Below are 15,073 nucleotides of genomic sequence, written 5' to 3'. Positions count from 1 at the left end.
AAGTTAATTCGAACGTGAGCAAGTTGTTATTGCTCTTCAGTAACCAAGATGGCCGCAGCGTTTGGTGCTTTAATAGGCACCGTATCGAAGATTTATGCCGTGTGCAGGGAAAGCGGAAAAACATCTCCCAACAGCGGGAACACCTCTGTGTTTCCGTGCAGTAAACGAGTTTTCCTGCTAGTCGCAAAGACTGATATTCTTTTCCTTGGCTTGGATGGAAAGCGGAAAGCGTCACGTTCTCCGCAAAGACATACGGCGCAAATTCTCGGTCATACACTCAATCTTTCTGAATGTAATCTGACTCAAGAGCAGTAAATACTTTAAAAGTTGCCATTTGTGGAAAAGCAATTAGACATTATTTCCATTTGTGACCTCTCAACAGCTGGTGAAGAGCTTAGCCGGATCTGCCACTTAATCCCCCCCTCCCCCTACAGCGAAAACCATAATAACACTCCCGTGAAAATTTTAATTCTCCCTGTGTTTTCTGCTACAATTAAAATAAAGTATTACAGAGGTTGGGCCTAGAACAAGTCAGTTTCAGGTAACAACAACCCGATGCCAACGAAGATTAGAGCTTACATGGAAACAACATGAGGGACTTAAGAAACATTAAAAACTATATGGATGTTATTATTACACGTTATAAGCTAAAACCCCTCCTGTGCTTTTTTGTTTGTATATGAAGATTGAGCTCTGCAAAACTGTAGGGATTTTGGAACAGACAGAATAATTCATGAGACAGGTTTATGTATGTAACTTATAAACATATAGTGCAAATTGGCTGAATTACGATGATGGTCGTCGATTAAGTTGTGTCTCCTGATAACGTATCAGGCATGCGCTGCTTAAATTGTCCAAGATATAAGCGACACGCCCCGGTTGGTTGGGGAAGGGACCAAACAGCGAGGTCATCTGTCAAATCGGGTTAAGGAAGGATGGGAAAGGAAGTCGTCCGTGCCCTTTCAACGGAACTATTTCGGTATTTGCCTGTAACGATTTAAGGGAATCTTGGAAAACCTAAATGAGGATGGCCGGAGGCGGGCTTTGATTCGTCGTCCTCCCGAATGCGAGTCCAGTGTACTAACCACTGCGCCACCTTACTCAGTACACGCCACAACTTCTCACGGGTAGCTCTAAGCATCCATGAACGGACCACTTGTTTGGTTTGGCGGTAACTAATCTTACACATGAACGTTCCTCTGATATCAGTATGTCTATAAGCGAAAACCGCATTAAAATCCCAACAGCATTTCCAGAGATTAGCCTCCACATACAGAGAGGAAAACGCGTGGGGAGACTTCATAACATGTAGTGATTTCGAGTTAACGTTCAGCTATCTGACGTTGTTCTATGAATTTTAATCGTAACTCTATGCAGTGATGCCGGCCGCTGTGACCGAGCGGTCTAGGCGCTTCAGTCCGGAACCGCGCTGCTGCTACGGTCGCAGGTTCGAATCGTGACTCGGGTATGGATGTGTGTGATGTCCTTAGGTTAGTTAGGTTTCAGTAGCTCTACGCCTAGGGGACTGATGACCTCAGATGTTTAGTTCCATACTGCTTAGAGCCATTTGAACCATCAGTGGTCCGCAAACAAAGTTACCGCTACCATGGACAAATCATACAACCATAGTTACACGCACGAAGACTGGGCGTGTCGGTACAATATTATAAATTACAAAGTATTTTATACTCTGGCCATCCGCTGCATTTGAAAGACATGATTTTAACAAGAAATCCTCTAACAGCTGATACAATTTTTGTTTTATTGAAAAATACGAGTGATAAAGTCGCATCATAAAGTGAAATCTACATTGTAAAAAGTAACATACGAAGTATAAGCTTCACAGATATTAAAGTTAGCTAAGATAATACCTAAAATAAACTCACAGTGTTAATAGAAGGTCACAGGTGTACGCATCGCTCCTAGAGAAGATGTATTATTCAGTGAACATTGTCTACATTCCAATGGCCAGCTAAAAGTGTCAAAGATGCAACCCAATAATTTCGCAAAAATTGCTGGTACGTGTGTATTGTAGTTACAGAGTCATGTTTCAAAATTTACCCGCATCTAAAAGAAGAAGAACATATTTTTTAGTGAGAGGACCCTATAGATTTTTTAAAGACCGGAATGGCAATAAAAGGTTGTCACTATTAATATGATTAGTCGGGGTACAATGCAACACCGGGTTGCCTTGCCGTCACACCAATAAGAACGTGCTACCTTATACCGTGTTACACAGTAATTTGCATTGTGCCCCGACTAATCATGTTAGTAGTGACAATTTTTTATTGCCAATCCGGCCTTTAAAAGCTTTCAGTGACCTCTCACTATAAAATATTTTCCTTCCTTTAGATGCAGGCAAATTTTAAAACATATCTCAATTACTACGCGATACGCCCACCAGCAATTTTTACGAAATTAATAGATCACTTCCTTGTCACCCTTCGTTCGCCAATGTAACGTAGACAATATTCACTGAATTATGCATCTTGACTAGGAGCTGTGGCTACACCTATGATCTTTAAGTGTTGTGAGGATAAAGGTGTTACCTTTATTAATTTTAATACGAACAAAATTGAGGCTTTTTACCACGAAGGTTGCACCTGATGGTCCGGCTTTAGCCGCGAAACCGTTTGTGTTTCGATAAAGCAACAATTTTACCAGGTGTTAGCGGGAAACTTCTTAACATCATATCATAAATTACATTGTCTATGTGTACGCCAAAAATGAGTCATTGACTCAAAACCGCATGAACGTACTGTTACTACGAACAGTCTTATTCGATGGCAAGAATACGCTGTGGGCTGAAAATCCTACTCTGTTCAAAAAAGTACCGTAGAAGGGCGATCAGAAGGAAATGCATAAACACTTGAAAAACCTTTCCACTGGGGGTAATTAATAGCAGCTTTCTTTAAATGTGGATAAGCGAAAGATAACGGAGATACTGATAGTGTTCAATTACAAGATTTGTGGTGAAAATCTTAATCACTTCACATAGTATAAATTCTTGAGGGTGATAGTAGGAAGAGATATGAAATGCACTTAGGGAAGATGAATAAAACATTTGGAATCGTTGGAAGGATTCTGGGAACGTGGGGTGCATCCGGAAAGCATATCGTACACAAGACGCTAGTACACCCATTCTAGAACAGGGAGGAGTGTCGTAGCCTGGAAAAATTTTCAGGCTTTCGCCTTTAGCCAGCCCTGTAATGGAAGTCAAATATGTTTTTTTATTCCATTTTGCAATGGTAGCATTCACCTTATGTGTGCTCAGTCTTTTTCAGAAATTACGAAAAAGTATTCTGGAGAAGTAATGTTTTCCCAAATGTGAAAAACTGTTGCGAAGTACAACATTGTCGTGTACCTAAGTACAAATATTCTAATCAAGTATAAAATGTTGCGATCGAAGAAATATTATCAGCACTGTATTTAGTACCCTATGGCTTACATTATTGCGAGGGCTATTCAGAAAGTAGGGAAAGTTTTGGAATTTTAAAAAACACTAAGTGCAAGAAATACATTTTATTATATATATCTGAAAGAGAGACTGTCATACTACTTTTCCACATCAAACATATTGAGGCATTTATCATAGCGGTGGACAAGGTTTGTAAGACCTTCTTCGTAAAATTCTGCCGCCGGAGACTTCAGCCAATGAGTCACGCCCGCCTGAAATTCCGCGTCGTCATCAAAGGGCTGCGTTGCAAGCCAGTTCTTCTTCTTGGGAAACAAGTGGAAGTCGCTTAGTGCAAGATCGGGACTGTAAGGCGGATGAGGGAAATTTTCCATTTGAATGAATTGTGGAGTTCTTTAGTGCGGTTTGCCGTGTGAGGTCGGGCATTGTCGTGCAAAAAAAAATTTTCGACGTCAGCTTTCATCGACTATTTTTTTAAAAAATTTTTAACTGCACTTCTAGGGCTGTTTAAAGTTTGACAGTTCCGGTCAGAATTTATGGTTGCTCCACATTCGAGAAAACCAATAAGAAGCACACCCTGCCTATCCCAAAACACTGTCGCCATCAGCTTCCTTTCTGACAAGGTTTGCAAACATTTTCTTGGTTTTTTGGGGGTATCTTGTGTACCCCCACTCTATGCATTGTAATATTGTCTCGCAATGGACGTGTTTCACCCAAGTCTCGTCACCGGTTACGATTCGATCCAGTAATGAATCACCATGTTTGTGGTAGGCCTCCAGAAATGTCAACGTTGCTCCCATTGACTGTTCTTTATGGTGTTCTGTAAGCATTTTGGGCACCCATGGTGCACAAAATTTGTGATATCCTAGCTTTTGATTGACAATTTCAAACAACAAAGTCCGTGAAACTTGTGAAAAAGAAAGCCAAAGCTCCGCCATTCTGAAGCGACGGTTTTCACGAATCGTTTCAACTTCAGACACACGATCGTCAGTCACAGTGCTCGGGTGTCCACTCTTGTCTTCGTCATGAACGTTAGTTCGGCCATTTTTAAACCGAATGCACCATTTCCAGACGGAACATTCACTCATTATGTTGTTTCTGTACACTTCGCACAGTTCAAGATAAATTTCTATAGGTTTTAGGTTTTTAACCAACAAAAACCGTATCACAGACCGCACCTCACAACTGGCGGGATTTTCGATTGCAGCCTGCATTTTAAATTCGAATATCAAAAAATCCAGACACTCGGAGATGTTCCCGCTCTCACGGATGGATGCGGACTAAGCTGCTGAGCACGCACATAGCAAAACATGCGCGATAGGCGCTCGTGCCTAGCGGCGTCGGACGGAAACGTTCCCTACTTTCTGAATAGCCCTTGTACATTGTAACATACTAAATCAGTAAGAAGAAGTATTATCAAAAAACCAGTGACAAGTTAAAATATTTTGAAAAACGTTGGTGCTATAGTCGACTAACACAGATTTCCATTATCAGGAAAGGAAAAATTGTCAGTACATTAATGAAACTCAGTTCAATTGAAAATATCACGAGTTCCGTGGTAGAAGACCTCCGTTTTCGAGGATGGTACCAGACTGGGGAGTATAGCTTAACCGACCACACGTTATGTACCTATTTGTTAAATATACAGTACTGTAGTCACCTTATAACTCCACCAGATAGCTTTAATATGTTGTACAGCACATGAAAAAATGGTTCAAAAGGCTCTGAGCACTATGGGACTTAAGCCGGCCGGAGTGGCCGTGCGGTTCTAGGCGCTACAGTCTGGAACCGAGGGACCGCTACGGTCGCAGGTTCGAATCCTGCCTCGGGCATGGATGTGTGTGATGTCCTTAGGTTAGTTAGATTTAAGAAGTTCTAAGTTCTAGGCAACTGATGCCCTCAGAAGTTAAGTCGCATAGTGCTCAGAGCCATTTGAACCATTTGAACTATGAGACTTAGCATCTGAGGTCATCAGTCCCGTAGACTTAGAACTACTTAAACCTAACTATGGGCATCACGCACATCCATGCCCGGGGCAGGATTCGAACTTGCAACCGTAGCATCAGCGCGGTTCCGGACTGGAACGCCTAAAACCGCTGGGCCACAATGGCCGGCATATCAATATGTAGTACTCGTTGTTGTTGCTGTGGTCTTCAGTCAGTTTGATGCATCTCTCCATGCTACTCTGTCCTGTGCAAGCTTCTTCATCTCCCAGTACCTACTAAAACCTACATCCTTCTGAATCTGCTTAGTGTATTCATCTCATGGTCTCCCTATACGATTTTTACCCACCACGCTGCCCTCCAATACTAGATTGGTGATCCCTTGATGCCTCAGAACATGTCCTACCAACCGATCCCTTCGTCTAGTCAAGTTGTGCCACAAACTCCTCTTCTCCCCTATTCTATTCAATACCTTCTCATTAGTTATGTGATCTACCCATCTAATCTTCCGCATTCATCTGCAGCACCACATTTCGAAAGCTTCTATTCTCTTCTCTTCCAAACTATTTATGATCCATGTTTCGCTTCCATACACTGCTACATTCCATACAATTACTTTCAGAAACGACTTCCTGACACTTCAATCTACAGTCGATGTTAACAAATTTGTCTTCTTGAGAAAGGCTTTCTTTGCCATTACCAGTCTACATTTTATATCCTCTCTACTTCGACCATCATCAGTTATTTTGTTCCCCAAATAGCAAAACTCCTTTACTACTTTAAGTGTCTCATTTCCTAATCTAATTTCCTCAGCATCACCGTAGTTAATTCGACTACATTCCATTATCCTCGTTTTGCTTTTGTTGATGGTAGTACTCGTAATACGAACGGTGCACGAAACACAACCTCACGAAAATATTGGAAACTGCTTGTGGCGATCTGTAGTACACGTTCGTTCGTGTGATTCTCAAATCGGTCACTAGACTGAAACATTGATAAGGAAAGATCATGTTTTCCGAGGTAGACTCTCTTCGAGGTCGAAGACTCTCCTATAATGCTGCAGCGATCGATGTCTTTATCCAGAATATATGATATCGTAAATCGAATGATTTCAGACACGCACTAGTAAGATCGTAATCAGTAGGTATCCTCCATACGGTAGTGTAACCGACGTAGCTGGGGAACGGGGAACGTAACGGGAATCGTTAGAAACGTGACGACGTTGTTTTGGGCAAAGCCCATTAGATAATCTTAGCGAGGTATTGGAGGAAAACTGCGGGAAAGTTCTACTGCCACAAAAGTTAGCCCGGAGACCATGAGATTCAGTTTAGAATGGTAAGGTAGTCGTAAATAACCACGCAGTCGCTTTACCGTCGTCTAAGATACGAAGAAATAAGATATGAATCTAACAATACTGGCTCGGAGTACCTTCAACAGCACACTATTGCGTGGCTTGTGGAGTATAAATGTCGATGTAAACTCAGACGCAATGGGGAAAAGCTAATCTTTCATATTCTTACTTTCGGTGAGTGGAATACGCACTGAGGTGACAAAAGTCATCGGAGAGAGATACGCACATATACAGATAGCGGTAGTATCGCATACAGAAGGCATAAAAAGACAGTGCACTGGCGAAGCTGTCATTTATACTCAGCTGAATCATGTGAAAAGATTTCTGATGAATTGGTTCAAATGACTCTAAGCACTTTGGGACTTAACATCTGAGGTCATCAGTCCCCTAGACTTAGAACTACTTAAACTTAACTAACCTACGGTCATCACACACATCCACGCCCGAGGCAGGATTCGAACCTGCGACTGCAGCAGCAGCACGGTTCTGGACTGAAGCTCCTATAACCGCTCGGCCACAGCGGTCGGCCAGGATTTCTGACGTGTTTATGGCTGCTCGACGGGAATTAACAGCGTTTGAACGCGGAATGATTTTTGGAGCTAGACGAACGGGACATTCCATTTCGCAAATCGTCAGAAAATTCAGTTTTCGAGATCCACAATGCAGAGTATGGCGAGAATAACAAATTTCAGACATTACTTCTCACCACGGACAATGAAGGGGGCGATGGCCTTCTTTTAAGACCGAGAGCAGCTGCGTTTGCGTCGTTTGTCGGCGGTAACAGACAGACAACACGGAGTGAAACAACAGCAGAAATCAATGTGGGACGTACGACGAACGTCCTAACGGACAGTGAGGCGAAATTTGGCGTTAATGGGCTATGGCAACAGACAACCTACACGAGTGTCTTTGCTAACATCACATCACCTGCAGCATCTCTCCTCTGCTTCTGACCATATCAGTAGAACCCTAGAGGACTGGGAAACCGTGGCCTGGTCAGATGAATCACGGTTTCAGTTGGTAAGAGCTGATGGTAAGGTTCGAGTGTAGCACAGACCCTACGGAAACATGGACCACATTAGTCAACAACTTACAGTGCAAGCTAATGGTGTAGCTGTTGATATACTTTTCGGGATGTGAGGTCGTGGTCCAAGAACTTTTCTGCTCCTTACGTTTCGTCCAGGCTGCGCTGGACTTCCTCAGAGGCGCTGCTCCGCTGAGTCTTGCCGACTCTGATGAAGTCCAGCGCAGTCTGGACGAAACGTAAGGAGCAGAAAAGTTCTTGGACCACAACCTCACATCCCGAAAAGTATATCAATAGCTATGTCATCCGGTCGTGAAAGCCTTCATTCTACAAGCTAATGGTGGCTTCATAATGGTGTGGGGTGTGTTTACGTGTAATGGACTGGGTTCTCTGGTGCAACTGAACGAGCTGAGACCATTTGGAGTCATCCATGAACTTTGTTCCCAAACAACGAGGATTTTTATGAACGACAATGGGGACCACGCGACCGCTAGGGCCGCAGGTGCAAATCCTGCCTCGGGCATGATTGTGTGTGTTGTCCTTAGGTTAGTTAGGTTTAAGTAATTCTAAGTTATAGGGGACTGATGACCTCAGAAGTTAAGTCTCATTGTGCTCAGAGGCATTTGAACCATTTTCAACGACAATGTGCCACGTCATCAGGATACAGTTGTTCGCGAATGGTTTGTAGGACATTCTGGACAATTCGAGCGGACGAGATGCCCATCCCTGTCGCCCGACACGAGTCCCATCGAACATTTATGGGGCATAATCGAGAGGTCCGTTCGTGCACGGAATTCTGCTCCGGCAACACTTTCGCAGTTATGAACGTCTACGGAGGCTGCATTGCTCAGTATATTTGCAGAAGATTTCTAGCGACTAGTTGAGTCCACGGCACGTCGATTTAGTGCAGTACGCCGGGCTAAAGGAGGTCCGACACCGTACTGGGAGGTATCCCATGACTTTTGTCATTTCAACGTAAACTTTGTAACTTTCTACATCTACATCTACATTTATACTCCTCAAGCTACCCAACGGTGTGTGGTGGAAGGCACTTTACGCGCCACTGTCATTACCTCCCTGTCCTGTTCCAGTCGCGTATGGTTCGCGGGGAGAACGACTGCCGGAAAGCCTCCGTGCGCGCTCGAATCTATCTAATTTTGCATTCGTGATCTCCTCGGGAGGTGTCAGTAGGGGGAAGCAATATATTCGATACGTTATCCAGAAACGCACCCTCTCGAAACCTGGACAGCAAGCTACACAGCGATGCAGAGCGCCTCTCTTGCAGAGTCTGCCACTTGAGTTTGCTAAATATCTCCGTAACGCTATCACGCTTACCAAATAACCCTGTGACGAAAAGGGCCGCTCTTCTTTGGATCTTCTCTCTCTCAATCCGACCTGGTACAGATCCCATACTGATGAGCAATACTCAAGTATAGGTCGTACGAGTGTTTTGTAAGCCACCTCTTTTGTTGATGGACTACGTTTTCTAAGGATTAACCCAATTAATCCCAACCTGGCACCAGCCTTACAAACGATTAATTTTATATCATCATTCCACTTCAAATCGTTCCGTACTCATACTCCCAGATATTTTACAGAAGTATCTCCTACCAGTGTTTGTTCCGCTATCATATAATCATACAATAAAGGATCCTTCTTTCTATGTATTCGCAATACATTACATTTGTCTATGTTAAGGGTCAGTTGCCACTCCCTGCACCAAGTGCCTATCCGCTGCAGATCTTCCTGCATTTCGCTGCAATTTTCTAATGCTGCAACTTCTCTGTATACTACAGCATCATCCGCGAAAAGCCGCATGGAACATCCGACACTATCTACTAGGTCATTTATATAAATTGCACAAAAACCGTGAGATGAGGCGGAAGTGAGTATCTTTTCTCGAGAAACAGTACAATGAACAAATTCCAACCCTGCCGCTGGCTCGCTGCCTCGCCAGGGCGGCGTTTGCCCAGCTGACAGTTACGGCAACGGCACCAGTCATGGCCGTCGCAGTGGGATGGCGCGGCGCGAGCTGCCGCTTTGACGGCGGTGTCGGTAATTAATGCGAGCCGGCACTGGCCACGCCCATCTGCCGCCAATTAACCGCAGGCGTGACGCAGCTAGCGGGTGCCGTCACAATACAACCTCGGCTTCACCATCAGCCGGTTGTTCAATGCTGAAACTGGTAAATTGCCACGATATAGCGCGATCCTTTCAAACTCTCCTGACCATCGGATAGCATGCAACCCGTCCAAACACAGCAACTTTCACATGCTGCGTCATATTATTCATATGGCCGGTTTCCGTTAATGTAGAACCATCTTCAGATCTGATATTTCGGTTACAGGAGTAACCCGTCCAAATACGGCAACTTTCACATGCTGCGTCATATTAATGTGACGCAGCATGTGAAAGTTGCTGTATTTGGACGGATTACTCCTGTAACCGAAATATTACAACTGAAGATGGTTCTACATTAACCGAAACCGGTCATATGAATAAAAATTTTGCAATCAAGACGGATTATAAGTAACAGTGTAAAATCACTGATTGCGGCTATCCTATCAGACATTATGTATGTTTTTGTAAAATCTTGAGCAGGGCATATCATGTAGTTGCTTAGGGGTAATACAAAGCGGCCATGTGAAATGGGACGTGCACGTAATATCGGTATTAGTGAAGGCAAATGGATGAACAGACCTACCATATCTGTACGCTTGAACATTCATAATACGCATGTGCGTCACGGTGACGAATAGATTCCGTCAGCCTAGAGTTCCGAGACGCTTTCGATGTTGTATCACCGTTGACTGATAAACACAGAGACGGCAATTGCTCGATGAATGTTAGCTAGCGACAACCGAGGCAGTTTTGTAAAACTATAATGTTCAAAAATGGTTCAAATGGCTCTGAGCACTATGGACCTTAACATCTGAGGGCATGTCCCCCAGAACTTAGAAATACTTAAACCTAACTAACCTAAGGACATCAACCACATCCATGCCCGAGGCAGGATTCGAAACTTCGACCGTAGACGTTGCGCGGTTCCAGACAAGCGCCTAGAACCGCTCGGCCACAGCGGCGGCACCTATAATGTTCTAATGAGTCTTAAGTAGTTTATCTGCTAGGGTCAGCAGTAGGCTGAAGATGTTGTTGTCTACATGGAAGTTTTGTCGTTAGACGGACCTAAGGAAAAACTGCAAGAGTTAGACAAAATTTGAAATTGATGTAATCGATATAAGCTCTTTCAATGTGGACGGATTCGAAATGTTGCCTAGAACATAGATAAAGAATACGATGCATTGCAATTGCAAGATTACTGGTGAACATCTTGAGGACGTCGCACTGTGTAAATATTTAGGGGTGTAACTGAAATGTGAAATGAAGTAAGAAGATCAAGTTTAATCAGTACTAGGGAACGTACTGGGAAAAAGCGCTGCGTCAGTAACGAAAATTGCACATACGACTCTAGTGCCACCAACTGTACACAATCCAGTCACATTAAAAAGACCACCTGCCAAAAACCTTTTGCAGATCGGGGTGCTGCGAGAAGTGCAGGAAGAGAGTCAATGAAGTTCTGGAAGATACCGACAGGAATGTGAAGCCATGCCTACCTCAGTGCCGCAGCCATCTGCGCTAGCTTTCTCAGTTGAGGATCCATACCGCGAGCAGCCCGATCGACGTCGTAACACAGATCTTCAATTGGGCTTAACTATAGGTACCTTGGTTGCCACGAGAATACGACAATCTCATCCTGGTGCTCTCTCAACCACGCACATACACTGCGAGCTGTGTGAAACATTGCATTGGCCTGCCGGCACTTGTCAACTTGCCGCAAAGATACAAACTGCGCGTAGGGATTACCTTGGTCCCAAGGATAGACGTATACTTCTGTTGATCCATTGTATCTTCCAAAATGACGACATTACCCAGGGAACGCAACGCAATCATTCCCCAAACGACTCTCCGTCCTTCAGCCTGTACCCTTTCGATGATTGTTACAGTTCCGTACACGCCAACGGCCATTTCTACGATGGAGCAAAAAAGATGATTCAGCTGAAAAGGCTACCTATTACCGCTCAGTGGCCATCCAGTTCTGGTACTGGCGTGCAAATGTCAGTCTCCGTCGCCGATGAACACCAGTCACCATGGGTCCATTAACCAGGCACGAGATGCGGAACGGCCGCTGAAGAGACTCTGTTGGTACCCTCTTGGTTCATCTGGGTGGTCAGTTGCTCAACATTTGCACGTCTATTCGGCCGTACACATTTCGGCATTCGTCGTTTACGATTTTCATCTATGGCGCTTGGTGCACCGCAGTTGCGTCGGAGACGGTTTTGGATAACGTTATTTTGCCATTCATAGTATACGTTAACCATGGTGGCAAGAAAACAGTTTACAAACTTAGCAGTTTCGGAAATGATTCCACCCTAGGCCAGAAAGCGAATAATCATACCCTTTTTGACATCAGATAAATCACTGCCTTTCCTCAGTAAGACAACTGAACCGTTGTTTTTTTATTTACACGCCAAGTTCCGTAGGACCAAATTGAGGAGCAAATCTCCAAGGTTCATGGAAAGTGTCAGTACATGAAACTACAACGGATAAAAATAAATGTTCATGGCCCCGGAACAAGTCAGTCCTGAAGTTTAAGTAAACGCAATCAGTAAAACAATAAGAATCAGCTTAATTTTTCAGGAAACTCCCCTACAGAGCAGAAGGATTGGCCCATGAGGAAACTCTTCAGTTTCCTTTTGAAAGTTCATGAGTTCATGAATTCTTGCAAAGATTTTCGAATGCGAGTGGTAGCTTATTGGGAATGGATGCAGCAGCATACTGCACGCATTTTTAACAAGAGTTAAGGAAGTCCGATCAAAATTCAGGTTTGATTTCTGCCGAATATTAACAGAGTGAAAACTGCTTATTCTTGGCAATAAGCTAATATTGTTAACAAGAAATGACGGTAAGGAATATATATATATATTGCGAGGCAAATGCGAAAATACCCAGACTAGTGAACAGGGTTCGACAAGAGGTTCGTGAGCTTACACCACTTATTTGCCCGAAACGCCCGTTTCTGAGCCAAAAATATCCTTTTAGAATGAGAAGAGTTACTCCAAAATATAATACCGTACAACATAAGCGAATGAAAATAAGCAAAGTAGATTAATTTTCGTGTGGAACGATCATTCACTTCTGATACCATTCGAATAGTAAATACGGCAATATTAAGTATTTGAACAAGATCCTGAACGTGAGCTTTCCACGACAGGTTACTACCAATCTGAACACCTAGAAATCTGAACTGTTCAGTTGCACTAATCATATGCCCATTCTGTGAAATTAAAACGTCACGTTTTGTTGAATTGTGTGTTAGAAACTGTAAAAACTGAGTCTTACTGTGATTTAGCGCTTGTTTATTTTCTACAAGCCAAGAACTTAGATCATGTACTGCACTATTTGAAACCGAGCCAATGTTGCACACAACATCCTTTACTACCAAGCTAGTGCCACCAGTAAACAGAAATATTTTAGAGTTACCCGTAATACTAGAGGGCATATCATTTGTATACGAGGGCTATCCACAAAGTACATTACGTTTTGGAATTAAAAATAAATAAAGTACTGGAAATTTTTTTTATTATATACAGATGAAAGCCACACTTAAATACTACTTTTCTACATAGTTGCCATTTAAATTAAGGCACTTTTCGTAGCGATGGACGAGCTTGGAAATTCCTTCGTCGTAAAATTCGGCCGCCTGCGCCTTCAACAACGTGGTTAATCAGTAACCCGGTAGAAATACGATTTTTGTGGATTTCCTGGAAAGAGGCACTACAATAAACTCTCAAAGGTATTGCCAAACTTTGCACAACCTCAGAAGAGCAATACAAAACAAGCGCAGGGGAAAGTTGGGCTCAAAGATCATGCTGATTTACGACAACGCCCGGGCCCACACGGCAAATGCCACTCGTGAAGTTCTCGAATCTTTTAAATGGGAGTTATTTCCTCATCCGCCGTACAGTCCCGACCTGGCACCGAGCGACTTCCACTTATTCCTAGCAATGAAGAAGTGGTTGGCTATGCAGCGTTTTGATGACGACGCACAGCTACAAGAAGTGGTAACCACGTCGTTGAAGGCGCAGGCGGCCGAATTTTACGACGAAGGAATTGCCATCGCTACGATAAGTGCCTTAATTTAAATGGCAACTATGTAGAAAAGTAGTATTGAAGTGTGGCTGTCATGTGTATATAATAAAAAAATTTCCAATACTTATTTATTTTTAATTCCAAAACGTAATGTACTTTGTGGATAGCACTCGTAAATAAGGAACAGGAGTGGCCCCAACACTGATCCCTGGAGCACCTCCCACTTGACAGTACCCCATTCACACCCCACATCACAGCCGTTATCAACATTGTGAATAATGACCTATGGTGCCTGTTGCTAAAGTAACAGGTGAACCAATTTTGAGCTACTCCACGTTTTCCCTAATGGACGAATATTTTGTAATCAACACAATCAAATACCTTAGTTCTCGTCCCCCATCACGCTTTATATACCCTCCACTGCTAAAGCTGCCACCTGGTGTCTGTCAATGTTACTGCACGTTGACGCCAAACAGATTGATGTCACTGAGCAGAATACTCTTTCAGTGCGAGGAATCCGAAGCCAGCAGGCATGATAACAGACGCTAAACGAATTTAAAGACGCTGTGACCCATACGAAAGTGGAACAGAAACGCTCCGGGAATTTAACTGTGACTTTATTGAATTATCAACGTCGTAGTATATGCGAAAGGCTGTTGGGTACATTTAGAGAACCTGCAGTCGAAGGAAGCTATGTGACCATTCTGCTGCCACTTGAAGGTATCTCGAGTAGAGGTATAAGAATAACATAAGAGAGTGCAATGAAGGCTTTCACGACCGGATGGTACTGTTGTTGATAATTCTTCCGGGTTATATGACCGTGGTCCATGGAATTCTTCTATTCCTAACGTTTCGTCCAATCGTTGGACATCCTCAGAGGTATGGCTGGTCCTGCTGAGTCCTGCCGGCAGGACTCAGCAGGACCAGCCATACCTCTGAGGATGTCCAACGTAGTATTGGACGAAACGTTAGGAATAAAAGAATTCCATGGACCACGCTCATATAACGCGGAAGAATTATCAACAACATAAGAGAGGTTAGGGCACGTACGGAAGCATACGGACAGTAATTTTTTAGTTGCTCAATAAGCGAAGCGAATTTAATTTGAGGAAGAAATTTCTGAAAATGTACATCTGGATCACAGTACTGTGTGATAGATGATCATGAACTGTGGTAAAGTCGAGAGAGAA

This window comes from Schistocerca serialis, chromosome 4 (genome assembly GCF_023864345.2).
Source record: "Schistocerca serialis cubense isolate TAMUIC-IGC-003099 chromosome 4, iqSchSeri2.2, whole genome shotgun sequence".
In the NCBI taxonomy this organism is placed as follows: domain Eukaryota; kingdom Metazoa; phylum Arthropoda; class Insecta; order Orthoptera; family Acrididae; genus Schistocerca; species Schistocerca serialis.
This window is presented reverse-complemented; position numbering follows the sequence as displayed.